This window comes from Bidens hawaiensis, unplaced genomic scaffold, assembly GCF_021521415.1.
Source record: "Bidens hawaiensis isolate Kalapana, Puna unplaced genomic scaffold, B.hawaiensis_p1.1 tig00004234_1, whole genome shotgun sequence".
Classification (NCBI taxonomy): Eukaryota; Viridiplantae; Streptophyta; class Magnoliopsida; order Asterales; family Asteraceae; genus Bidens; species Bidens hawaiensis.
The window spans coordinates 1181870-1209478 of record NW_027491252.1 but is presented as its reverse complement, the minus strand read 5'-3'; the positions used below and the strand labels follow the sequence as shown (position 1 = coordinate 1209478).

The 27609-nt window shown below is 36.7% G+C and overlaps 1 pseudogene; it reads right to left on the bottom strand.

Moving 5' to 3' along the window:
• Positions 1-20936: 20936 nt before the first annotated feature.
• Positions 20937-23396, bottom strand: LOC143625760 (uncharacterized; annotated as a pseudogene).
• Positions 23397-27609: the final 4213 nt, after the last annotated feature.

Below are 27609 nucleotides of genomic sequence, written 5' to 3'. Positions count from 1 at the left end.
TATACATATATATCATTCGACAACTTCGCCTAACATGCTAGGTGAAGTTGTCAATAACTTCGCTTGTTCCACAAGTTCGCTTATAACAGGCGAACTTGTGAAACAACTTAACTAAAACATAACACAACCAACTAACACGATTACAGACACTAGATACTGAACTACTGGCATCATGTACCAACAGACTCCCCCTTGGCAGTAGCTTCATATCTTTAACTTCAATCACGTGTCTTGTAATCCCAAAAATCGAGTCACCCATCTTCAAGCATGTACGCCTTCCCTGACACAAACCGTAACTACTCGCTGATATTTCTTGGCTTCTTCTTTCCAAGCCGGAATATAGAATATCTTTTTCTCGTTCAGCACCTGCAAGTCAGCTTGAGACAAATTCACCAAGTGCATTGGATCATACACTCTTAGCAACTCTTGTTCATCTTCATCCTCCATCACCGCTTCAGCTGTTTCACTATCGACATACCACCATTTCAGATTCTTTAGGACATCCTTGGGCATCTGTTTCATCGGCACTTCTTTTAAACAACAGATCGGCTTATACTTCATTATCATCCAAGGCTTGCCATCAGCTCTCATACCTCTGTCTTTATCTTCAACGAGCTTTCCTTTCTGCGGCTTTAATAAGTCGAACTTTTTCTCTTTGATGCTTTCTTTCCACACGATCTTTCCAATAATCCTAGCCATATTATCATCACTTCTGTTTATCAACCCCAACTTGGCTAAGTCCTTCACCTCACACTCCGGCAAGGTATTAAACGATCTCAAAAATCTTTTGAAATACTGTACTTCGTCAAAGCGTTTAATCACAAATAGTTTCAACTGTTCATCATATAACCAGCATATAATCCTCTTCTTCGATTCAGCATATCCTTTGATGTTGTAACTCTTCTTGAACATAGTAGAAACTGCAGGTTTCTTTGTCTTTACGAACCATTGAGCGTAGCCTTCTTTCCATCTCGGCTGCTCTTCCCAATCAGTCTCATCGTTTCCCATATCTTGAACCATATCTGACTTATCAACTTCGGGAATTTCATGCTCAATGTTATCCTCCACAATCTCTCCTTCTTCAACCTCACTGTCAATCACAATACCAGCCCCAATCTTCTCAATCTCCTCAATCGGTAACACATCGTCGTCACCTGCAACATCAACATCCAACACCTCCTCAGCATCCACTACCACCACATCATCACCCCCCGATTCACCAGTTGCACCAGTAGACTCCCCCTGAGATGTGGAAGTCCCAAGAGCTTGTTCAGTTCTTGGCAACTCACCACCTGCACCTTTAGATGCATTGGGATCATCGTCTCGATCGTTACTCTTTTTCGTCCTCAGCTCATCACCCATACAGCTCGTCTCCCCCTGAGATGCCAAGAAATGTTTCAAGGCATCAAAAAGTTTACCGTGCTCGATCAGGAGAGACGACTGAATCTGATTCTCTGCAATAAGGCGCTGAATAGCGTGAGTCTGGATCAGATTTATTCTCGACTGTTCTGCCACGACCCTTTCAAGAGCTGCTATTCTTTCCGAGTCAGATAAGGTTGCATCAAAATCAAACCTCATATGTGAAATGTCTTGAGCGTACGGAGGAGGGATTCCCAAGGTAACCGGCACATCAGAAACAGGTGTAAAAGTAACCCGCAGGTGGTATCGTAACAGACAACCCTGCAGTGGCAACCAGTGTCGACTCAACAAATCTTGCAACGACCTCCGATGGAGTAAGAGTTGGAGGTGGCAAGGACACTATTTCTGGAGCCGAGAGCTGAAATGTAGTGGGTGGTATGCCAAAGGAGGATGAGGTAGTCAACACGGCAACACCCGAGGCGATCGGTCCTGTAACTGTCAACGATGTAGGGACAATAGTCACACCAGACAGTGCGGGTGGAGAAAAACGAACCACCCTCGAGCTCTCACCAGCTCCCGATCCTTCACCTGTTCTTGCCCTTCTCGCTCGACGAACCAACCGATGCAAATCCTCCTCAAAGTCTGATTCACTGTCATCTGTGTCTTTCTTTCTCTTCCCATGAATTCTTTCTTGAGTAATCAGAATCTGACTTGCTTCAGCAACATCATCATCTGAGGAATCAGAATCAGTTCTTTCAGAATCAGCCACAGTCGTAGCTGCCATCGACACATCCACAATAGAAACCTGTGCAGCCGAGACCTGTACCTCTTCCTCTGGATCAACACGTTCCATATCGAAAAATCCTTGACCGCCGAAAGCAGCTTCAAGGTCGACGTGTTCCTCCGGTGCCACAACAGGATCAGCAGGAAGAGATTGCTGTACCACAGGTGGTGGTTGAGGTGCTCCAGCCTGTTGCGGTGCCGGATCCCGAAACTCGTCCCCACGAGCTGCAACATACTCCGGGTTGATCAAGTACCCAAATAACGGAGTATGTCGAGGACGGAGCTCTGGTTTACTTCTAGCACTTGATGATCTACATTGGGCGAAGATTCTCTTGCTGACACTCTCCACATACCGAATCGGACGGCGCTGAGGTAGCGTAGGAGCCACGTGATTCAAGATCATTTGTAAAAATCTAGGATACATCAAGAATCTCTCACGCGCCACCGCTCGTCTCTGACGGTCTATCTCATAGAACACCATCTGACTGAAGCTATAACGCTTGTTGTAAGTCAGTGCTGTCATTGCCGACTGCATCGTCGCACCCATTCCATCCGTACCAGCCTTTCTACCCGACATGCACACGATCATCACGTGCATGAGAAAGCACCATTGATCTAACAAAAACCCCTTGAGTATCCCCCAATGGACCAGAATAGCCCATTCTTAAAAAAGCACCATCTCTGAATGGAGCCACGAAGTCTGTAGGATCATCTCTCGTTTCATCCCCAAACTGCAAAGCAACCCGTATCTGTTCTGATGAGAACTGCACTTCCTGATTGTTAACCGTTGCACGCATAACTGGGGGCTCGACTCTGCAATCATATTCAACCGTCTTCCAGAAATCTTCTATGTTTGGTAAAGAGATGGGCAGAGTTGTAGTAATAGCATGGAAGATACGCGAGCGGATAAGAAAAGTGATAATCTCGCGATAATCATCAACACCGGTCGCATCAGGGTCCAAAGTGATGTACATATTATGTCCCGGGAAAAACTGACGATTGTTATCTCCTCCTTCGTCACCACCAGCACCACCGGCTCCCGCTACAGCTGCCATATCTGCACCACAAACGATCTAAGTTAGAGAATCGTCAAAGCCTAGCATAGCTTCGCCTATTACCATGAGCGAAGTTAAGATAAACTTTAGTGTGCAGGCGAAGTTAGATATTGGGCGAAGTTAAGCACAACTTCGCCTATACAATAACTTCGCCTGACAACAGATTAATCTTTTAAATAAAGTAAAGCTTCAGGCGAAGTTAAGCCCAAGGCGAAGTTAAGGATAACTTCGCCTAATCATAACTTCGCCCCTTGAACAACTTCGCCCCTGATTAATTAAAATATAAAGTAACAGGCGAAGTTAAGCCTTAGGCGAAGTTGAGAACAACTTCGCCTAAATTATAACTTCGCCTGAACTGAAACGGCAAAGGTTTAGACGGCCAAACGATGTGAATTTGGTGAATTCGGTGATTGTGGACTCAAACAAACATGTTTTTATGGAGATTTCGACGATCAAGTTGGTTACGACCACGTAAAAACGAGTTTAAAAGTGGTTGTGTAATGGTTTGCATAAACGAGGTCTCAAATCGGACCGAAACGACATTTGATTAACACCATTAATGCGAAGTATAGGTCACTCGACCTTACACACCTTTTTCACGGATTAAAAACGGAGATAAACAACAAGTTTGAATCGAGATTTAACTTTGCCGAGGGTTTAATATCACAAGTTCGCTTAATATAACTTCGCTGGGTTTTGAAAATATGTACAAGTTTTGACTGAGTTGACCTTTATATAGGGCTGAAAATTATACAGGCGAAGTTAGGGTTAACTTCCCTTACCCTTTAACTTCGCTTAGTAACAAGTTCGCTCTTTCACAACTTCGCTTATTCTTAAACTTGCAAAACAGACCCTTATAAGTTTGAACAGTATTCAATTTTCCTTTAAAACTTCCTTTAAAGAGTTACATGTTACGATCAAAGACCAAGTAACCAGGTATTAAACCATAAAACAAAGTATACAATGAAAAAGTTAGAAATAAAGTATACGGGATCAAATTTCAGTCTTGATAGGGACTAGCATGTTCTAGAAAAGATCCGAACAGGAATCATACTAATTAGATGGTTGTCACATAGATCCATGTTCAGCTGTATTATGACATAAAGAAACAGGTTGTAAGCAGGTAAACAACTTAGTATGGTTTTCATCGCTTCTGTGATACGGGTTAGGTTCAATTAAGCTCAAAATATAAATGGACACCACATGAGAGAGGATGTGATGCCTCCTATCTATTCTCAAAGCTTATTTGGCTTTCCCCAAGTCACCCCGAGTTGACCTCGACCCGTAGTGTCTGATTAAGCTGTAAATACATCTTGATCTTTTAGAGTCTTCGTCTCGTTCTCGTTCTTGCCTCTTGATTGATAAGTATTACATAATAGACTTCAAAAGGCTTAACTAAATTTATTTATTTATTTATTTTTAATTTATTTTTATTTTTTTTAAAGATTTACATAGCCTCAAACAGTAGACTACTGCAAGTCCCGAATCTGGATCACTGCAGTTTCTTGACACACTATCTTCTCGCGAATCAGAACACTCACGGGCTCGTGTATGACTGGGTAATCACTTTTCTGCCTATCGTTCGGAAAGATATATGGAGACATACACAACTCTTAATGAGTTGTCCCTTTAAATCGAGAAGATTTAGTTAGTATCACTTCTACTTTTACGCACCATAAAAAGCTACCATAACATACAATGACTGTTCTAGAGTCTTTTAGGCCTAATAACTTCACTAGTTAAGCACACAGAAATAGTTTGTGTATCACTTTCCAAGGTTGGATCAATTTTCATATAAACATTGTATAGAAACATCTTACGAAGTAGTAGACTTGAAAAATTATTTCATCTCCCAAAAAAATTTAAATTCTATCGCCCCGATCAAGTCAAAGTCATCAGGTAAACGGCTATCCTGAAGATCCAATGGATCAGCCGGACCGACCACATACGAATATGTGTCCTTTTAACTAAGTATGAACGACTATTTTTCAGCGACGGAATAAAAACACATCATAAACCGCCCCAGTCGCTTTCAGTCATCTGGTTAATGGCTATCCTCATAATCTACTGGTAGAAGTGAGGACCAAACACATCCGAAGATATGTCCTTCAAACTGAAGCAACCGACATACTTCTAAGCGTTAGTGACGTTTCTCTTTTTTATTTTTTATTTTATTTTATTTATTTTTTTTAAGTAAAACGAAAAATACGGTTACTCGGGATTGATCATCCCATTAAACTCAACAAGGTTTTGAAAACGAGTTCTGTCAAACGCTTTAGTAAAAAGATCAGCGAAATTATCTAACGAATCAACCTTTTCGAGCACTATTAATTTCTTCTCAGCACAATCCCATATAAAATGATGACGAATGTCAATGTGTTTAGTTTTGCTGTGCTTTACGGGATTGTTAGTTACTGAGATCGCTGCAGTGTTATCAATGCAAATAGGAGTTTGAGTGAAATTCAGACCGTAATCGCGCAATTGCTGTTGTGTCCAAAGAACCTGGGAGCAGCAGTTTGATGCTGCCATGTACTCTGCTTCACAGGTAGAAATGGCTACAGAGGTCTGCTTTTTGCACTGTCAAGACACCAATCTTCCTCCCAGAAACTGGCATCCACCGGTTGTCGACTTCCGATTCTGATTGCAACCTCCATAGTCAGAATCCGTGTAAGCAACCAAGTCCAGGTCTCCCCCTTTCGTGTACCACAATCCCAGCTTAGGCTTGCCTTTGAGATACCGCAGTTTTCTCTTCACTCCCTTCATGTGAGATTCCTTTGGGCTTGCCTGAAATCGAGCACAGAGACAAACTGCAAACATAATGTCAGGTCTAGATGCAGTTAAATACATTAAAGAACCTATGATTGCTCGATATTGGGTGGGGTCCACATCTGCGTCACTGTCTGAATCAGCACCCAGCTTGTGGTTGACGCAAACCTGAGTATCAAATGGAGTGCTGTCCTCCATCTTGAAGCTTTTGAGAACGTCTTGAACATATTTAGTTTGATGGATGAACATCCCATCTTTCTTCTGATCGACCTGCAATCCTAAAAAGAACGTTAATTCACCCATTGCGCTCATTTCAAACCTCCTTTCATGACTTCTTCAAATTCCTGACACATGGCGACTTTTGATGCAGCAAAGATGATGTCGTCCACATAGACTTGAACAAGAAGAAAATCTCCCCCCTTTCTCTTGACAAACAGCGTGCTGTCGATCTTTCCTCTTTCGAACCCATTCTCAAGTAAGTAATCAGACAAGGTTGCGTACCAGGCACGAGGGGCCTGATGTAGTCCATATAGCGCTTTACTTAACTTGTACACGTGATCAGGAAAGTCTGGGTCAGGAAAACCTGGAGGCTGCTCAACGTACACAACCTCATCGACTTTACCGTTAAGAAACGTACTTTTCACATCTAACTGGAACACCTTCAACTCATGTGTGCAGCAAATGCCAAAAACAAACGAATCGCTTCCAATCTTGCCACAAGAGCAAACACTTCATTGTAGTCGATCCCTTCTTGCTGATTAAACCCTTTTACGACCAGCCTCGCCTTGTTCCTGATGATTATTCCTTTCTCATCTCTCTTACATTTGAAAACCCATTTAGTGCCAATCGCATGCACATTCTTCGGTTTTGCAACCAATTTCCATACCTCCATCTTCTCGAACTGGGCTAACTCTTCTTGCATGGCTTCGACCCACGAGCTGTCTTTTAGAGCCATTTGATAGTTCTTTGGTTCAATCTGGCTGATGAAGCAGGTGTACAAGCACTCGTTAATGATACCTGTTTCTTTAATGCTTGCGTAAACACAGGTGTGCTCATTCAAGCTTCGTCTTGTTTGTACACCGTCAGATAGAACACCTATTATATTCTCCAAAGGGTGATTTTTGTGAATTCCAGTAGTCGGAACCGAACTGACTTGCAGATTGTCTTCCAGGTTCGAAGAGAGATCATCAATGGGTGATTGATGTTGAGAGTGAAAAGGGTTGTAAAATTCTTCTTCAGTAGAGGCGGCAGGTGCATTAACGTAACTTGACGTGGAAGGTTGACTTTCGTCGTATCGTGGACGTTGCACAATATTTTCCTCCTCATCATACAAAATCTGTGAAGCAATTTTCTCATCAACTTCTGCAAAATCCAAGTAAGGCATATTAAAGGATTTGAACAGTTTATCATAGTCAAAAACTTCAGCGGGTCCCGTGCTGGGCATTGGTGGTTTGTAACTCGTGATGTCGGTGTTACATACCACTTCAACCTTGTTGTTCGATAAATTAAAGACTGTCCTGTTGGGTGTCCCAACAACATATCCGACTAAAATACCTTCGTCGGCTTTCTCACCAAATTTAGAGTTTGTTTTTAATATCGTACATGGGGACCCGAATGGTTCGAGACCATTCAAGTTTGGCTTTCGACCATGCATAAGTTCATAGCAAGTTTTATTTAGCCTTTTAACAGTTAGAACACGATTAAGGATATAACAGGCTGTGGCAACTGCTTCAGCCCAGAACACCACGGGAAGTTTAGCATCAGCCAGCATGGTTCTGGCTCCTTCAATTAGCGTCCTGTTCTTCCTCTCAGCCAACCCATTTTGTTGCGGAGTATACGGGGCGGTGTACTGGTGTTCTATCCCTTTCTGTAAGCAGAACAGCTCCATCTGGTAGTTTTTGAACTCTGTCCCATTATCACTCCTGATGTACTTAACCTTTCTCCCCATAATATTCTCAACCTTGGTAATCAAGTTAATTACCAACAGAACCGTCTCATCCTTTGTCTTCAGAAAATACACCCAAGAGTATCGCGAGTAATCATCAGTTACTACCAAGCAGTATGAAGTTCCGCCAAGACTCTTTACATTCACGGGACCAAAGAGATCCATGTGAAGTAGGTCTAGTGTACTAACAATTGAGTTAACCATCTTGGAGTGTTGAGGTTTCTTGTGTTGTTTTCCCTTCTTGCACGATAAGCATTGATCTTCAAAGTTGAAATTCTTTAAGGGAACACCGAGCACCAGCCCATTCTTGACAATGTAGTTCATTTTTCGAAGATGTATATGCCCCATTCTTCGATACCATAACTTGGACTCAGATTCAGTTGCCTTTGACAGAAGACATGATTCTTCTGATGTCATCTCAGTTGACCTAATATCCATGATGTATGTGTTCTTTTCTCTTGGAGCCTTCATCACCACCCATGCCTCTGGTATCTTGAAACCAGGATACAGAACAATAGCTTCATTTTTAGTAAAGTGCACTGTGTAATCTTTGTCACAAATCTGAGACACGCTCAACAAATTATGCTTCAACTCCTCAACAAAATTCACCTTCTCTAGTTTCATTTTACCATTTGTCACTGTTCCAATACCCGTAATCCTACCACCACTCTCTACAGTGAAACTTACTCTTCCTCCTTGAACAGGTTTCCATTCATGTAACAAATTCTTGTTACCAGTCATGTGCCGGGAACAGCCACTATCCACAACCCACCGATTGTTGACAGTCCTGTTCAACTGTTCCTGCATGATTAAAGCAAAGGATTAAAATCTGGGGACCCAAGACCCGATTAAATCTGTTAAACGGCATCCCGTACTTTGGCTGTTCAATGTCAGATTGAGAATAATTTCTGTAAGTTCTGTAAGGATACCTTCTTGAGAATTGACTATGAGGCCATCCAAACCTTAGTGAATTAACTGAATTATAATTGTTGGTTCGGTTGTTTATTAGGAAAAACTGAGATCGATTTCTTTGAAATCTTGGATTAGTCCAATGTCTGAATTTTGGAGAGTTAACATTCTTAACATTATAGTAATTACTATTAGTTTTATTCTCAGTTTTCGGAGGCCTCATACCTCTGAATCTCTGATTCAGAGGGCAATTAGCAATTAGGTGTCCGATTTGATTGCATCTGAAACAACTCCTGTGTTCAACTTTCGTCTCAACAGTTGTTTCAGATGTTGAGGTTGCATTACTATTCGTTTGTCTAACATATGGTGGGACAAACGGGTTTAGGGGAGAAATCTTTTCAGTTGGCTTATATTCCTCCCCACGTTTTAGTAATACTACCTCTTCTTTTATCTCACTAGATTCGGATGTCTTGTCCGAATTTGATGAGACGGAACTAGGAACAGAAATCTTAACATTCGAAACAGGCGTACTTGTTTCGCTTTGACTAACTTCAGGTTCTTTAATCGAAACTTTGACAGGAACTGTCTGACTAATCTCATCATCAACAGATTTCTGATTACTAGGATTATACGTATAGTTATGATTATATGGTGGTGGAACTTCAGAATATCCAATTCCCCCCTTTTTAACTGGGGAACGTTGAACACTTACGATGTGATCAAGCATTGCAGAGGAATTTCTAAACTGTTCAATTTTTCTGTTCAATTCCACCACTTTTACCTGGTAATCAGCTATCTGTTTATCCCTCTCAGCAATTAGTTTGGTTTTCTCTTCTACGACTTCATAACTAAGATCAATTACTTGTATTTTCTCAGCTAGACTGGCTTTAAGACTCCTGATATCTTTTTCACTAGCTTTTATTTTTACCTTGTAACTGTTTTCTCTAGTTTTAGTGTAATGATGATCTTCTTTTAATGTTTTAAATTGAGCGTCCAAACTAATAAACTGATCAGTTACGGTTTTCAATTGTTCAGACAGATTTTCACATTGCATACATGGGAGTTCAGGACTTACCTCAGAAAGCTGATCGTTCACTTCTGCCATGTAAGCTTGAATTTCTCCTGTCTCTTTCTCACTTCCTGCAGTTTCGATGTTCACCAAATTTGCCTGTTCGAAGACTTCCTCAACCTGTAGATTCCAGTTATACCCACTATTGTGTCTAGATACCATAGCCTTATTCTCACTATCTCCCCCATTCTTTTGTGCAGGCCTGGTCTGGCTGCGTTCGACTCTCTCATTTGTACATTCCTTGGCAAAGTGACCATTTTGTTAACAATTATAGCATCGAACCTTTGACTTGTCAAACCCTGGTCTTTCACCAACGAACTTTCTACCCGTTTTCTTCATGAACCTTTTAACTCTTCTTACTATCATCGCCATCTGCCACTGCAGATCCACCTCTTCCAGATCATCAGCATCAATCTGATCATAGTCTTCATCTAAAGTTGCAGGGTCGACTATTTTACCTTTGATGTAATTTTCATAAGATGCAATGAAGGATGCATAGAGAGCAAACTGCTGTTCAGCTGATTTAACACTCATGGGCATCTGTGAGTATTTGTTGGTTGGAGCATTTGATGAGAAGTTACCAGTTGTGGCTTGAGGTTTTGAAGAATTACTTCCTCCAGCTACAAAACATACATCACCGTCCAAGTTGAGAGTCACATGACCATCTTGAGTTGAGTTTGAGCTTGAGTCTCCCTTTGAGTAGTAAGCAGTTGATTCTGACCTTAAAGTTGAACTTGAACTAACTTTTGCACCGTACATTCTCAGATCCTGAACCTGATCAGTTGGTGTCTCTTTCCGAATCATGTTTAGTTCAAAAGTTCGTAATTTATTGACTGCTGTTTCCAAATCAATATCGGCAAACTCTTTATCTTCTCTCTTCAAAACCGTGTACATTTCCCATTTCGGTGGAAGAGCATCAAGAAGTTTCTCTACTATCTCCTCTTCTATGTATACAATGGAGTAATTGCTGAGTTCGGTCATTAGGTGATAATATCTTGTGATGATATCATCAAGTGATTCATTTTTCAAATATTTGAACACCGAGAATTGGGTTTTTAGCAGCTTAATTTTGGATGCACGTATCCCCACATTACCTTCATATCGGTTTTCTAGAGCTTCCCATAGCTCTCTAGCAGTTTTGTATTTCTTGAAGGTGTGTAGAATCTCTTGTGGAAGAGCCATGGTAATTGCTGCATGAGCTTTACTCTCTGCCTCATACATCTTCTTTTCTTCCTCTTCCATCTTATTGTACTTCTTAATCTTATCACGACCCTCAAACATGGCCGTTGGTGGAATGTATCCATCTTGAATGCACACCCACATCTTAGCATCTTGATATTTAACATACTGCTCAAACCGATCTTTCCAAGCCACGAAATCGGTACCCTTAAGCATTTTCGGAGCCTTAGTAGCTGAACCTGCTTCCACCTCCATCTTCACCAGTTCCGTAATGTTTATAGAAGTCATCTTTGAAAGAAATACGACTCGAAAACACAAAGGAACTCAAAAATAATATTTTATTATTCTGAACAGTACCCAGTAGGCGAAGTTATTCTTAACTTCGCTTAAGATTAAATTCGCTTGAATACTTAACTTCGCTGAAACTCTTAACTTCGCTGAAACTCTTAACTTCGCTTTCTTCTTAAGTTCGCCTGATGTTAACTTCGCTTGATGACAACTTCGCTTATTTAAGCGAACTTGTGAGGCAGGCGAAGTTAATAATAACTTCGCTTAAACTTATATCTTCGCCTAAACCCTACAAACAGTGGTGGCAACTTCGCCTGATGAACAAACGGTTTTTGCAGGTTTTAATTTGACGTATTGCGAGGTATGCGAAGGTGTAATGGGTTATATTTGAAAGTGGGAGATGAGTAGGACACAAAAACTCGGTATTTCAACGTAAACTCGTTCCGCGAATAGTCGAACGGAACGATTTCTTCACTCGTGTGATAATCCCGAACCACACAATCACGAGCAAAAGCTCTAATACCAATAGTAGGTTCCCAGCCGGATCTACACGGAAATATCTCGTATTACGTAGGTGCGGAATCCCTACGTAAGACGATACGAGTGTTAGACGCGATATACGTTAATACCAAGCACAAAGACACGTTACAATACTCAAAAGACACGTTGTATTGCAACCTTAACACGTGATAGCCAAATCACAATTATACGTCCTAAAAAAACTGTTACAAAATAAGCCGTAGCTATACATATATATCATTCGACAACTTCGCCTAACATGCTAGGCGAAGTTGTCAATAACTTCGCTTGTTCCACAAGTTCGCTTATAACAGGCGAACTTGTGAAACAACTTAACTAAAACATAACACAACCAACTAACACGATTACAGACACTAGATACTGAACTACTGGCATCATGTACCAACAAAGCTGACGGTTGACTTTGGTGTTTCCCGAGCTTTGGCTCAGCATATCTTATCATTCTAAGCGTTTCCTGGGTAAGCTGTCTTCTGTAAATATGTTCATAATTATTCACTAAACAATGATTAAACGTATCAATTGGACTCCGACCCATTTAAGGGTAATTTGGTCAACTTTGACTGATCAATATCTATCACTTCTGGTCGGAACTAGCTTTTGGTCCAGAACACTTTTTGACTCATTTTTAAATTTTGGGTGTAACCCGACTCCAGGCTCGCTGTTCGGATTCTGGTCAATACCAGCTCGCTTAAACCTTTAAAATCTCATAATCGGAGTTTTATACGTTTGTTTGGATTGATTCCAGTGGCTATATTCTCAATTTTAGGTCTATTTTATTATCTGAAAGTTTCAGGTCTATTTGGATTATCTTAGTCAGCATGTTAAAGTTCGGTTCTTCGTTATTCCTATTATTTTTTAATATCGCTTAAGTGATAAGGTGAGTAATCACTCCCCTATTTTACAGTTTTAAAATACTTTTGGGGACGCATGAGTTTTTACAGTATTGATGTATTACATTATACACACTAGCAAAATGTCTTACATTGTGCGTGTATTAAATTAAATGACTAACTGTTACTTGATTACTAGATTCTAGCAATTCGGAGGGGTCCAACATAATCACATTATAGTATTATCATACGACTGCTATAGGATCCATAGTCCATGAAACTTTGTCAACTGACGCTTTTTATGTGCTCATGGTTTGATTGTTTTACATTCATAATAACAATTTTTCCATTTTGTCATATTTATTATTGTATCAAATCTGGTGATTTTCTGTAAGGCCCCGGTCCCGGTGCCCCACATTCGCGTTGGATGTACTCATAAACACAATTTTAAATATCCGAGTGAATTAAAACTTTTCGCGGAATAAAAACATCAAACATTTATTACAAAATATTAAAATCTTGTCTTTAAACTTTCAATTTATCTTAACATAAAACATTATAACTTTTCTTTACTAGATGCCAGTCAGCTCAGTCCATGCCATGTGTCCCCATGAAGCCAGCCACATCATCCCATTTTCCTGTGTGCATACTAAAAGTCAGCTACGCTGAGTGGGTTCTAGTTAATCAGACAACATACATTACATTCATATATATTTATACGTATCCAAAAATACATATTACATACTTAACCTGTTTCTTTCATTCATACACACACACACACACATTCATACTTCTATAAGTTCATACTTTCATATTTTCATACTTACATTCTTTCATACATTCATACTTTCTTGTTTTAGCTTACTTATACATATATAATTATCTTTACGATCTAAAGATCCTTTCGCCCTGTAACCTCACATATACTATTAGGGTCTGGTCCCTACATTCGCAGATATTGTTAGGGTCCGGTCCCTACATTCGCAGATATTATTAGGGTATGTCCCCTACATTCGTAGATATTATTAGGGTTTGCTCCCTACATTCGCAGATATTATTAAGGTATGTTCCCTACGTTCGCAGATATTATTAGGGTCTGACCCTACATTCACAGATATTATTCGGGTCTGTTCCCTACATTCACATATATTATTAGGGTCTGTTCTCTTCTAAACCATACAACCATACAATCAACCATACATACATTTATACACACACACACACTTTCATACATACTCTTAACATTTTCTATATCATTCATATATAATTCGTATATCATTTATACATATTCACATATCATACACTTACCACTTAAGGTAAGTGTATTAACTAATCACATCGAGTATGCACACAACCTAGAAACATAACAAGGAAATGGGGCTAGAAACTCACATGTGTCCTGATTCTTAGAGTTAACTATAATACCCCTCCTTAGCTGTGCACGACTAACTTCGTAATAATTATAAGTATCAATTAACTACCTCTAACTATATCATCTAATCGAATCACCATTCTAATCAAATCACAATTCTGATCGAATGACTGCTCTAATCGAATGACCATTTTAATCGAATGACAGTTCTAATTGAATGAACGTTCTAATCGAATGACTGTTCTAATCGAATGACCGTTCTAATCGAATGACAGTTCTAATCGAATGACCATTCTAATTGAATGACAGTTCTAATCGAATGACAGTTCTAATCGAATGACCATTCGATTCAATGACTTTATCAATTCGATTTGATTACTTTGTCAATTCGATTTTACTTTTCAATTTGATTCAATTACTTTTCAATTCACTTCGATTACTCTTCAATTCGACTCGAACATGGTTTTCGTATATTTTTTTCCTAATTACATCCTTTCATCACGTTATGCCCGTTTTAATGATAAAACAAGTTATGAGCCATAACAAGTTCGTTTCCGTACTTAACTTGGTCCAAACGTCACCCGTATTACTCGTTTCATTCCAAATAACTTGTTTATGTTCAATTTTACATTTTTCTCACATAATAAGGTCCGATTTACAATCCTATCAAGTTTCATGCAAAACCGACTTCGTTTACCCGTCCTTTTCGCAAGCCGAACACTACTGTTTTACCCGAAACATACCAACTAACCCGTTTACTAGCAAGTTTATTACTTTATCAATAACCGTGGCCCATTCTATCATCCTGCCATTTTTCATGCAAATTCGTACACGAAAAGTAAACATTTTTAACAAAAAACGTACCTTTGGGGTTTATGTTCGAAATCACTCGAATAGACCATAACCATATCAAACGAAAGCCACAGAACCGCCTCACCCCGATCTACAAACCCATCAGCTCATCGTCACCAGAAACCGCTGCTACAGTTGCCGGAAAACCAAAACAGTTGCCGGAATCTTCTATTTTAGCTGTTACATTTTTGTTGTTAAAAGTCGGACTTCTTGACCTATGATCGAAGATCAAATCATTAGAAATATTCATTTATATTCCATAAACTCTCAATTAAAATTTGAGACCGATCCGATGGTAAGATCTCCAGGAATCGTTGTGTCTTTGTGGGTGGTTTTCTCAAAAACGGGAATTTTGATAAATGAGAAGTTTGGAGGCTATGATGGTTATAAATGAGATCGTGGCTACATTTATAGGAAGAAGGTAGGGTTTCATGTTTAAATTTTCATCTAATGACATTTATTCCCCTCGTACATTAGATAATTACGTTTATCATCTATAACTTAATTAAATCAATTATTTTAAAAACCGGCGAAACTTGGGATGTTACATTTTCTTACTCAACTATGTGTTGACAAAACTATGTTATTTTCTACGCATATGCAATTTATCAGTTGGTGTGAAGCTAGGTGAAGAGACAACTAGCAAAACTTTAATTTTCTCACACTTGATGTACTTGGATGATGTTTTGTTTATTTAAAAACAATTAAATAGATATTGTCATGTTATATTGCATGATTGTACCTTATGAGTTGTGAACCATCAGTTTGCACCTCGACATTTCCATCGTAGGTGAGGTGTGATAGTGGTGACGACTACTACCAGGGTCCTAAAAAGGAACCGTAGGAGACAGCGCACGACGGTGATTTGTGTTTTGGCGGTGTTGGTTTCCCTACATTGGAGTCGAGTTTTGTTTAGGTTCCCTAGGCAACAACGATGGAAGGACGACAGTGGCAGTGCTTGTTTATAACAACGGCTGATTTTGTATCTTAATATGTACCATTGTCTTTATCTCTGGTAGTCATTCCGATTTCTATTATGGCTGTTATCAGCGATGATGATGGTGGAAACTTGACAGTGATGGTATGCAATGTTCTTAGCTCACTATTTTTTTAATAGTTCAGACGCCGATAATTTTTTTGGGCTGCCTGCTCCGTATTTTGGTTTGTAACAATTACTTCATATCTGGAGAAGCCCTAATTATTGAATATTTGGGTTATTTTTTTTGTACACTAATATGATTGAATCTTTATAATTACTTATAGCATATTATTTCGGTGTAATGTACTTATGGATGAGATCGATCTAATATAAGGAGCAGAGTCTTATCGTGGTGAGGCAATATCTGGATGGCATGGTCATGGACTATGAAATCGTGGTTTTGTAGCTATTCTGATTCACTAGTTAGGAATCTGGATCTGAGCCTCTTTGATTCTCATTCGGTTACACTTTCTACATTACATGTCTTGCTGCTTATCATCCAAAAGGTTATGTTAACATGTGTATTTTGCTAATTGGGATTTCATTTTAATGGTTTGTTGGTTTAAAGTTTGTTGACGGGATTTGATACGGAGCTGCTGGTGGTGCGGATGATGGTAGCTGTTGTCTGTTGTGGTGGGCAATTGTTATCGTTGTCGATTTCCGATTTGGAACCCTAGGTGGCCATGAAGTGGTGCTAATGAATTCAAATACTCTCTATTTTGGGTGTTAAGACTATGATGATGGACCTCGGTTCATCTGAGCCTTGATTTTGGGCGTTCTTAGTCGCTATGTTACTCAACAACCGATTTCATGGTAACTATACATCGTGCTGAAACGTGCAGTGCATGTACTGATTGTTTACAGGTTCATTTCAAGTGTTGTGTTTTTAATATTATATTCAAAAATTGAATATTTATGTTTTTATTAGCTGTTTTCATTTGAAGTGATGCTGTGTTTCACAATGCGAGCATGAGATTTGGTGATGGATTTTGTTTTGGTCTAGCTGTAAAGGTGAATAAAATATTGCAAAGTAATTATTATTTTGTCAATATTTAATTATACATGGTAATGGACTAATTATTGGATTGCAAAACAGGTTGTATAAGCACCTACAGGAGTCATATTGTTCAAGTTTACAATTTGCATTTGACAACAAAGTTAATGAACTGATGTAATATGCTTTTTCATATTAGAATTGTTAAAAGGAAGTGGACATGTGGTGGATAATGGTGAAGAGGTTGTTTATACTTGCCGAGAATTCACGCACCAATCTTAAGCGATGTTTTACAAACCCCCTCTCCCTGCAACGCGGAGGTCAAAATACTAGTTTTACATAAAAAAAACAACAAATATCATTAATTTTAAATGTAAAATTACAAATTTCATTTAGATTATATATATATATATATATATATATATATATATATATAACAACAACTAGTTTGAGGCCCGTGTATTACACGGATAATTGGTAAAAAAATTTAAACTTTAATCATTCAGTGAAATACATTTAACAAATTGATCATATATTGTTAATACAATTATAATTAACATTAAAATTACGAAAATTAGATAACTAAGATTACACAAATATGTTATAAATAAGTAAAAACTTATTTTTACACTACATTTGTGATTATATTAGTAGGTATACATTGTTTATCAAAAATCAAAATCTTTAGTCCATGTCTGCTTGTAACTCTTAATAAGGTAACATATAGGTCTGCTTATAACTCTTGATATAGTCACGTATAGTTGTCCGTGTGACAAAAAAAGTTCTCTAAATACATACCAACCCTTGATAAGTGATAATATATCTATGAAACTATTAAAAAATATTCGTACACATACAATATCGTAGCTTTTAATCAATTAATATGATATCATTTGAGAACATCTGCTCATGTTTATAAAAAAATGATTATCCCAAAAATCATATTACCTACACTTTGAGGTTATAATTATCCTTAGAATATTTAGAATTTGAAATTGATTGGTCATGATAAATTTGTTATCATTAATATTTTGTGTATGACAAATTTTTAATTGATTTATATTTTACAACTAAAAAATGTATAATCAAGTAACATAAAAAGCGAAAATTAAACTACAGCAAAATGATTTGTTTCATTTCATATGAATATAATTGCCAGAAAAATGACAAATACATACTAACCTTATAACCATGTTCAAATAGTGATTATTCTTTGTCAGAAGACTTCTAGAAGATTTAAAGTTGCATAAAAGTGAAGGTAGTGATTCTTATATATAATAATTGGAAGTAGGACTGTCACTTTTACCCGTAACCTGAAACCCAATCCAAGAAAACTTGTACACGAACCCAAACTAACCCGACTCGAGAAACTCGAATCCAAGAAAATAATAACCCGAACCTGAACCGAGGTAATTCGGGTTGGTTCTTGGGTCAGAATTCTAGGTTTCGGGTCAACAAAAATAAACTTTTAGTTTTTAAATCATATATATTTTTAGGTATTAAAGGCTAAGCCTTAGTCGCTGGCGTGATGAGGATTTAGTCCAAGTCGATTGTTCTCATTCCACATATAATGAATCGATTGTTTATTTTTTATTATTTTGAATATAAACCATAATAAACACTTTAATTATGTACTAACCAACATGTAACACTAACATAACCTCAATTCATTGTATTCGTATAAAAATAAAATTAATAAGTTAATATAGTATAGGAATTTTGTAAATAACTAATGAAAACGATGTTCTAGGATTCAATATCCTAAATGAGTTTTGAAAAACGAAAATAATGGAATGAGATTGAAACAAATTTTTTGGTTTAAAATATCAAATGCTTTTAATTAAGTAATTTATCTTATAAGACATATTAAATTAAATATATTTGAATGTATAGAAAAAGTATAAATCAAGTCAAAAAACATATGTTTATAAAGTATTTTGGTTTGAGTTATGAAAGAAAATATTGAAAACTACATATGGATCTTCTTATTGTTAAAACCCTTTATATTACAAAAAATATCATATAAATAGATGGCAGATAGTTAATAGAGTATATATTTATGTATATAAATTATAATTATACTATTCAACTTCAATGATTTAATGCTAAACACCAAGATATATATATATATATTCTCAATGTATGTAATATTTATACAAAATGTTTGTAGAAAATTAAGAAAATACACATTTCATGAGTTCAAATGCATGTGAGAAAATTTAAAACCAATCTTATATAAAAAAAATTATGCACTGCTGTTTGAATCTCCGCTTAAAAACAATTTGTAGTTTACCATACAAATCCAAATTCTTCGACAATAATGCAACTTTATTTTTTTAATTTGCAATTACTTGTGACTTTCAAATTTTATTATATAGGTATGCATTTCAATGTTGATATTTTCTTATTTCACCATTAATGTTAATAAATGAATCATTTAGTATTTACATTTAATAAACATAAACTTGGATTCATATATTGAAATGACTTAAAAATAAGGACTATATATGAAAATTTGTTGAGAAAAGATGAGAATGGCTATGAGCTTGACAAGTGGCAATAATTGTAGTCTTTTATTAGAATAGATAGATATTTCATCAACTTTTACAATACACATTTCATTAAAATTTTTCATCTAAATTAAGTAGCTGTTATTAACATTTTACATGCAAAACAAAACTTTAATTACATTTTATATGTAAACAACTTTTATATTTAAAATTTTACAAATAAAACAAAATTTTATATGAAAATTTTACATGTAAATAATACTTTTCAATTACACTTTACATGTACAAAACACATTTCGTGAGCATTTTAGATGTAAAACAACAAATTTTTAAAAGATATTGCAAGTAAAAAAACAATTGTAACTAAACTTTAAAAAACATATTTCACTAAAATTTTACATTATGTAAATTTTTTTTCATTAACATTATACATGCAAATAAATACTTTTGAGTAACATTTAACATGTATAGAAACAACACTTATTTTATTTAAATTGTACCTCTAAAATGACAATTTTCATTAGAATTTTACATGTAAACTAATATTTTTTCATTAACATTTCACATGTAAAACAACAAATTTTATTAGTTTACATGTGAAACAACAAGTTTTTTTTAATCTTTTAAAAGTTAAACGATGAATTTCATCAAGATTTTGTGTAAAGTAACTTATTTTATTAAACTTTGCATGTAATTTGAATAATTTTAAGTGACATTTTACATGTAAAAAATTTATGAAACAACATTTTACATGTAAAATTTGTATTAAATGACATTTTTCATTAATACTTTACGTGAAAACAACACTCTTCATTAACATTTATATGTAACATATAACTTTCATTAACATTTTAAATGTAAAAAAACATACTTCACTAACATTTTATATGTAAGAAGTTTTATAAGATTACATGTATATAAACATTTTGTTACTATTTTACACGTAAAACAATAGTTTACATTAACATTATATGCAAAACAAAACCTTCCATTGAAATTTTACATGTAAAACACCATTATATGTGCAAATTCCTTTGTAGCTTCAGGTGAATAAATTTTCAATAACTTTATAAATGTAAATATAACTTTAATTATATATTGAACCCTGAAATCCATCTAAATAAACTGATTTATGTCTATAGTGGTTGAATTCTTGAAATGCCTTCGTGTAATCATTTTGACAAAGTATAGTCAAACTTCAGTAAAACTGATTATCCCCAAATTGCCCTTGGTACTATTTATGCAACTTGACCCATCGATTTTGACCCGCAAGTACAAAATTAGTTGTTTTACCTGAAACTTCTACAAATTTCACTATAGCTTGAATTAGAACAAATTTGACTTTAAAAGCTGCATTATTAACCAAAACCATTGTCAAACTAACTTCCTTTAATTAAATAAAAGCTTGACATCGTGTACACGCAAAAGACAATTAATTAAAAAGCAATATTTGATTAATAACTTTAAGTCACTTGCTAAATGTCACTAACCTCAGAGAAAAACATCTTAATTTCTTAGAGCCGGATGGAAAAGGAAAGAACATGAGAAAACAGTAATAAACCATTGGCTTCCATACATGCTATGGATTACCATTTATCGTTTAAAGTGTTCACCTAAGTTTTAGCAGGTACTATTTTATCAGAAGGTTAAAATGAAACAAATATTGTTAAAAAAAAGGCAATCTCTCCTGCACCAAATACCACAAATTAAAAATATCCCAATAAACACAATATTAAAAGAGTTTTGGTCATAGTAAAAGTTACCAAATATAATCATTTCATTGGAGCATGAACGGTTCCTTACAATCGTTCTACCAATAGCCAAAATACATCCACTTCACTCTTGTAAAGCAGCAAGAGACCAACTAAAAATCCCATATCCTACAACTGAAACCGTTTTCGAAACAAGTGCTTTTAATTGAAGGGAAGATATGTAATGTAAATGTATGTATGTAATAATACATGTACATATCCGACCTCTTATGATCGTATAAAGAGTAGGCATTTAAAACATTATAAAGTAATATTTGACCAGGTTCAGGTCGTTGATGATAGAAAACATGTGAAGGAAGCATGCTTGATCTATCACGCATAATATCTAGCTCAGAATCTGATGTCTCATATATCACTAATTGATGCAACAAAAATAATCAGCATAAAATATTTAAACTATGTCAAAGTAATTAAAAGACACTCAACAAAGATAAAGATTAAACACTCGAATAGAGAATACCTCATCAACACCAGGGTTCATCATCAAAAGGTCACAACTTCCAGAATTCTAGACATTATGTTTCTCATTCAAGTGTCTCATCAAACACCTTATAGGCATGATTCCTAGTTGTTAAATTCAACTAAACAATCAATTTACATGTAAAAGTCAATTCAATCAAAGCTAATACACTACCTATTGTTCATGAAATCGGGTTCTTTGCCTAAAGGTTAAAACCCACTTCATAGTAGACTTGAACACTAACATACAAGTGTTTTGTGCTAGGTACTCCATATTTTCAACATCTAAGAAGAATTTTTGCATTCATGTACTATCGATTTCATCATAAGAACATAATCCATTCACCATTTGCAAGTAGTCTACGTGTTATCTTTCACTATTATTGTCAAATATGAATTCTAGACATACCTTATGATCACAAAGTTGAGATGATCATCAATTTACCCAAATGCAAGGGCTTTGTCACTAATTAGCCTTTCAATTTGGGGAATTCGATCAACAAGGGGAGGTTTTCTTCTTTTATTCCGGATGATCGACACACACAAACATGTGTGTGTGTGTTTTTTCCCAATTTTATATTTCACAAGTTCTAGATTGCTCATATACACAATCAGCCCTTGTACTTTAGTTAGTTATTTAAATGACCCATTACACTTTAATCTAGTTAACTAAGTTAAAATATTAGTTGTCACCATTTTTTTTGCCAAATAACACTTAATACACGTATACGTTCACGTTTAAAAACATATAATACTTTTTTTTGAGTGTTACAAGTCCACTCTCCTTATAAAGGTTTCATCCTCGAAACCTTGTTTACGTACCGAATAAAAATGGGTAGCATCTTTTCATCTCTCCTTCAGACTCCCACATGATGTCAAATCCTTTTCAGTGTTCCCAACTAATTTTGACTTGAACAATTTTTCTGTCTCTAACTTTCCTCACCTTCTGGTCAAGAACTTCAATTGGCCTCGCCACATAATTAAGCTTGGTGTCCACCTCTAAATCATCGAGAGGTACATAGGCCGTCTCCTTGGCTAAGCACTTCCGTAAATGAGAGACGTGGAACGTTTAATGAATTCCCCTTAGCTATTCCGGTAACTCCAACTGGTAAGCTACCTCTCCCACCCGGTCGATTATTTTAAGAGACCCAATAAATCGAGGGCTCAACTTTCCCCTTTTTTCTGAAACGGATTACTCCCTTCCAAGGAGACACTTTCAACATCACTTTGCCCCCTATTTGGAATTTAATGGGTCTTCATCTTTTATCCACATAAGATTTTTGTCGATCTTAAGCCGCTTTTATTTAGGCTCGAACCACATCTATCTTTTCGTTTGTAGCTCTTACCACATACTTGTGAGCAAGTTCCCTAGGATCCACTCCTTCCCAACACACAAGGGTTCGACACTTACGACATAAAGCTTTTCATAAGGTGGCATACCAATGCTAGAACGGTAGCTGTTGTTGTATGAAAATTCGACCAACGGTAAATAGGTGTCCCAACTACCGCCAAAGTCTAATATACATGCTCGTAGCATGTCTTCAAAAGTATGAATTGTTCGTTCACTATGCCCATCCGTCTGAGGGTGATAAGCTGTGCTGATTAGAGGCTTTGTACCCATTTGCTCTTGGAATTGTCGCCAAAAATCTACGGTAAAGCGGGTGTCTCGATCAGACACAATAGATACCAGTACGCCATGGCGTGACACAATTTCATTCATGTACACATCATCCATCTTTTCGGAGGTATAGGATTCACGGATATGAATAAAGTGTGCACTCTTGGTCATCTTATCCACTATAACCCAAATAGCTTCGAAATCACGCACCGTTTTCGGTAACTTGGTTATTAGGTCTATAGTGAAATATTCTCATTTCCACACGGGTAAGTCCAATGGCTGGAGTTTACCGTAAGGCTTTTGATATTCCGTCTTGACTTGCAAACAACTTAGGCATTTCTCCACATATTCCGCGACGTCTCTTTTCATTCCGGCCACCAATAGATACATTTCAAGTCCCGGTACATTTTGGTCGCTCCCGGATGAACCGAGTAACGTGACTTGTGTGCTTCATCAAACAAAATATTCTTAACACCACATGTGTTTGGAACCCAAATTCTACCAAACCGGGTCTTCAACTCGTTTTCACCGTCCACTAAATCTTCAACTTGGCCTTTTACATGTTCTTTTCTCCAATTTTCGTCTCTCACTACTTCGACTTGCGCCCTTCAGATTTTGTTAAGCAAGCCAGAAGTCACAACGAGATGCATTGACTACACTCGGATTGGTGTATATTCCTCTTTTCGGCTTAGCGCATCCGCCACTACATTGGCCTTTCAAGGGTGATAATGGATTTCACAGTCATAATCCTTTACCATTTCCAGCCAACGCCTGTTGGGTCGAAGATATAACATGAAATGATATAAGAAAGATTGGAATCTTCTCAACCTCTCTCTGAAAAGGCTAAGTATGGATACCGAGCACACTTGGACCTCCCAGCAAGCTTTTACTTATCCTAGCAAGGTATTTTGCCTTCCGGGAAAGGTTATCTTCTATAATTCCTCTTGAGTGTTAAACCGAGCATGGCTCACTTTATCTAGAAAGTTTGTTCTTAAAGTCAAGCAAGGTTTGTTTCCTAGCAAACCCTTGGCTAAACCAAGCTGATACCAAGTCTTTTGGAAGATCTAGCAAGGTATATTCTTAATAAACAGTGGTCCCAGCAAGCTTGAAGAAAGCTGATAAAGAAAAATCTTAAGGACTTATTCTAGCAAGGTTCAACTCAGAGAAAGCTACAGTGCTACCAGCACAAGCTACTGGGTTACCAGTACACTTTATTTTGCTCAATAAGTTATTATTAACAAAGAGTTGAAGGGATTTCTGAAGAACAAGTTTGCTCGTAGGACTATATCGAGCAAAGTTTGCTATGATCAAGAGGATTGAAGTCTGCTAGGTGAATATTGATGATAATGACTCAACCTAAATGGCAAGTGGGCATACTCCTTATGGTGGTGGTAATATTGGTCAAGGAAATGAATACCAAGCCATGTTTTCAATGTTCTAGATTCATACAATGCCTTTTTTGCAAAGAACATGATCCATACCAGTGTTGTTTAAGATGATCTTAAGCAAATTGATGCAGATGATTTAGAGGATATGGACTTAAGATGGCAAGCTTCTATGTTGGCATTAAGAAGCAAAAGGTTGTTCAACAGGACAGGAAGGTCCCTTGTGTCAGGTCCTAATGAAAGAATAGGTTTTGAAAAGTCAAAAGCTATATGCTACAACTGTCAACAACCAGGATATTTTTCAAGGGAGTGCAATCAACCAAGAAACTTCCAAAACAATCAGTTTGCTTAACAAAGAAACAATTATCAACACTAGAATCAATGTCATGGTCAACAAAGAAACTACAACAATAACTTTAACATCTGAATGCACGATTCCATCAGCAAGTTGTTCCTCAGAACCAGAATTATCAAAGATACAAAAATCAGAACCCTCCACAAGCTCCTACAAAGAACAGAAATAATATCAACACTCAACCCAGAAACCAAGGAAATGTAGCATTGGCTGCTCATCAACAAGATGGAGAATTTGACTTGAGCAATCATGCTGAAGATATAAGCAAAGCCAATGTTGCACTTATGGCTCAAGTGGAGAATGAAGCTGGATCTTCTTCAACTCAGGTACATTCAAACCTTTCAAAGCTTGAATTGAATGAATCTCTAAGAATGACTATTGGAAAATTTGGAAAGTGACTGTTTTAGAAAGCAAAGTATGATTAATGTGTATGAATCAAGTGATTTGACCTATGAAGAGAGGATCAAAAGTCTTGAGCAAGACTGCATGGATAGTTATAGAAAACAGTCTAGGTATGTGACTGAGATTGATGGGTTGAAGAAAATGGTCATTAATCAGAAAATGAAGAATACCACACTCCAGGTTGAGAATGACTTCCTGAAAAATCTTGTCTCAACAGGAAACATATGTGGGATTCTTAACAAATTAAAGAGGAAGAAAGATACAAGGTAGTTCCTCCACCTTTCAATGACAATTACTCTTTGAAAGTTGATAAGGAGAAAAGAGAGACATACCTTAATCAATTCAGATTATAAGATGGTAGAAGTTGATGGAAATGGAGAGTTTGTGGTGAAGAAAGAAGTGAGAGAAGAAAAGAATGTTGGTATTCAAGTCTCTGAAGATTACTTTGATGAAGAATGTTTAAATATGGATGACTTGAGTGATTCCAGTGACAAATGTTCAAGTGATGATGGTTTCAACAACAAAAGAAAGGGAAAATCAAGCTCAATTGACAAACTTCCTTTGTTACCACCTCTTACACCAAAGATAAGAAAACATAATGAACAAATGAGAAGGGAGCATGTGCCATTTGACATATGTGGTGGATTAAAGGTTACTTACAATGTTGTGAAGCCACCAAGTAAAGAAGATCTAAAGAAGAAAAGAGTAATGACAATAAGAAAACTGAAGAAATTATTTCAAGTGAACTGTTTATTCCAGTTTACTCTGTGTTTTCAAGCCAAGAATTGTTTGATGTTGGTGAAGTTGAAACAATGGAAGAGTATGAGAGAAGACAAGCAAGATTAAGAGCCAGCATTGATGATGAGCCAATCAACTTGGAAAGAATAACCTTTATGAAAAGCAAAGTTGAATGGCAAGACATCAAAACTGAATAATTTGTGACATTCTCAATTGAATTTGGTGATCTCAAAACTCAGAAAACAATTGGTATTGATCCTCCAAGGCCAAGTGAAAGATTTAAGAAAGGAAAGTCTAGTGAAAGTTTTGAAGGTAAAGTATGGTGCAAGAAACTTGATGTATATGAACATCACACTGATTCATGCCATGAAAGATTCACTTTCAAGACATTCCATGTACCAGACACTTGGACAAGAATTCAGTTTCTACAAGAAAAAGTATGATGAGTATTTGGGAAAAGGAAAGAAGTGTACAGATGAAGTAGTCAAAGAAACTGTCAAGAAAAATGAAGAAATTGTCAAGAGTGAGAAGAAGACTGAGACTGTGGTTAAGAAAGCAAAGAAGAATGTGGTTCAACAAGTTAAAAAGAACACACAACCCATCATGGTTATTCCTAACAAATACTCCAATTCTGTGAAGTCTGATGAGTCTGAAATGTCACCAAGAGGTGAAAAGAAAGTGAAAAGAGAAGTGTTCACAAATAAGAAGCCAAGAGAGCTTAATGGTGATGAGAAATTCTTATTGAAACATGGGTTTAAACCACAAGGTTTTCTTTGGAAACCTAGAAATGAAATACAAGTGGAAAGTGAATCAAAGAAGTTAAGTGATACTGTTGTTACTTGTGTGAAGATAACTTATGTGATTGAGGAATGCATAAGTATGATTCCTTATGTGGCAAGCACAACTGATCAAGGATATGAATCAGATGATTCTAAATCTTGTGAAGTTGTTTATGAGGACCCTAAACCTATTCCCAATCCTAATGCAACACTTGTTCATGTCACTGATGATTTGCAAGTTGATTAAGCTTGCACTCCATTTCTTAACTGATCATTTTTCTTTGATATGTGCAGAAACAGTCCACACCAATCAATGAAGTATGATATATGGACAGTGGATATTCCAGACACATGAAATGTGACAAGAGGTCACTAGTAAATTATGAAGAGAAGTTTGAAGGACCGGTTGCATTTTGGGGTGACAAAAATAGAGGGAAAATTGTTGGAAAATGCATACTCACAAATGGAAAAGTCACTTTTGATAATGTTTTCTATGTTAAAGGATTGCAATATAACCTTTTGAGCATCTCACAAATGTGTGATAAAGGTTATAAGGTTGGGTTTGATGATTCTCGTTGCTTTATTCTCAAACCTGACTTTGTGATTCCTCCAGACATGATTATGATGATGGCTCCAAGAAATGGTAACTTGTATGAATTGAATATGAAGTA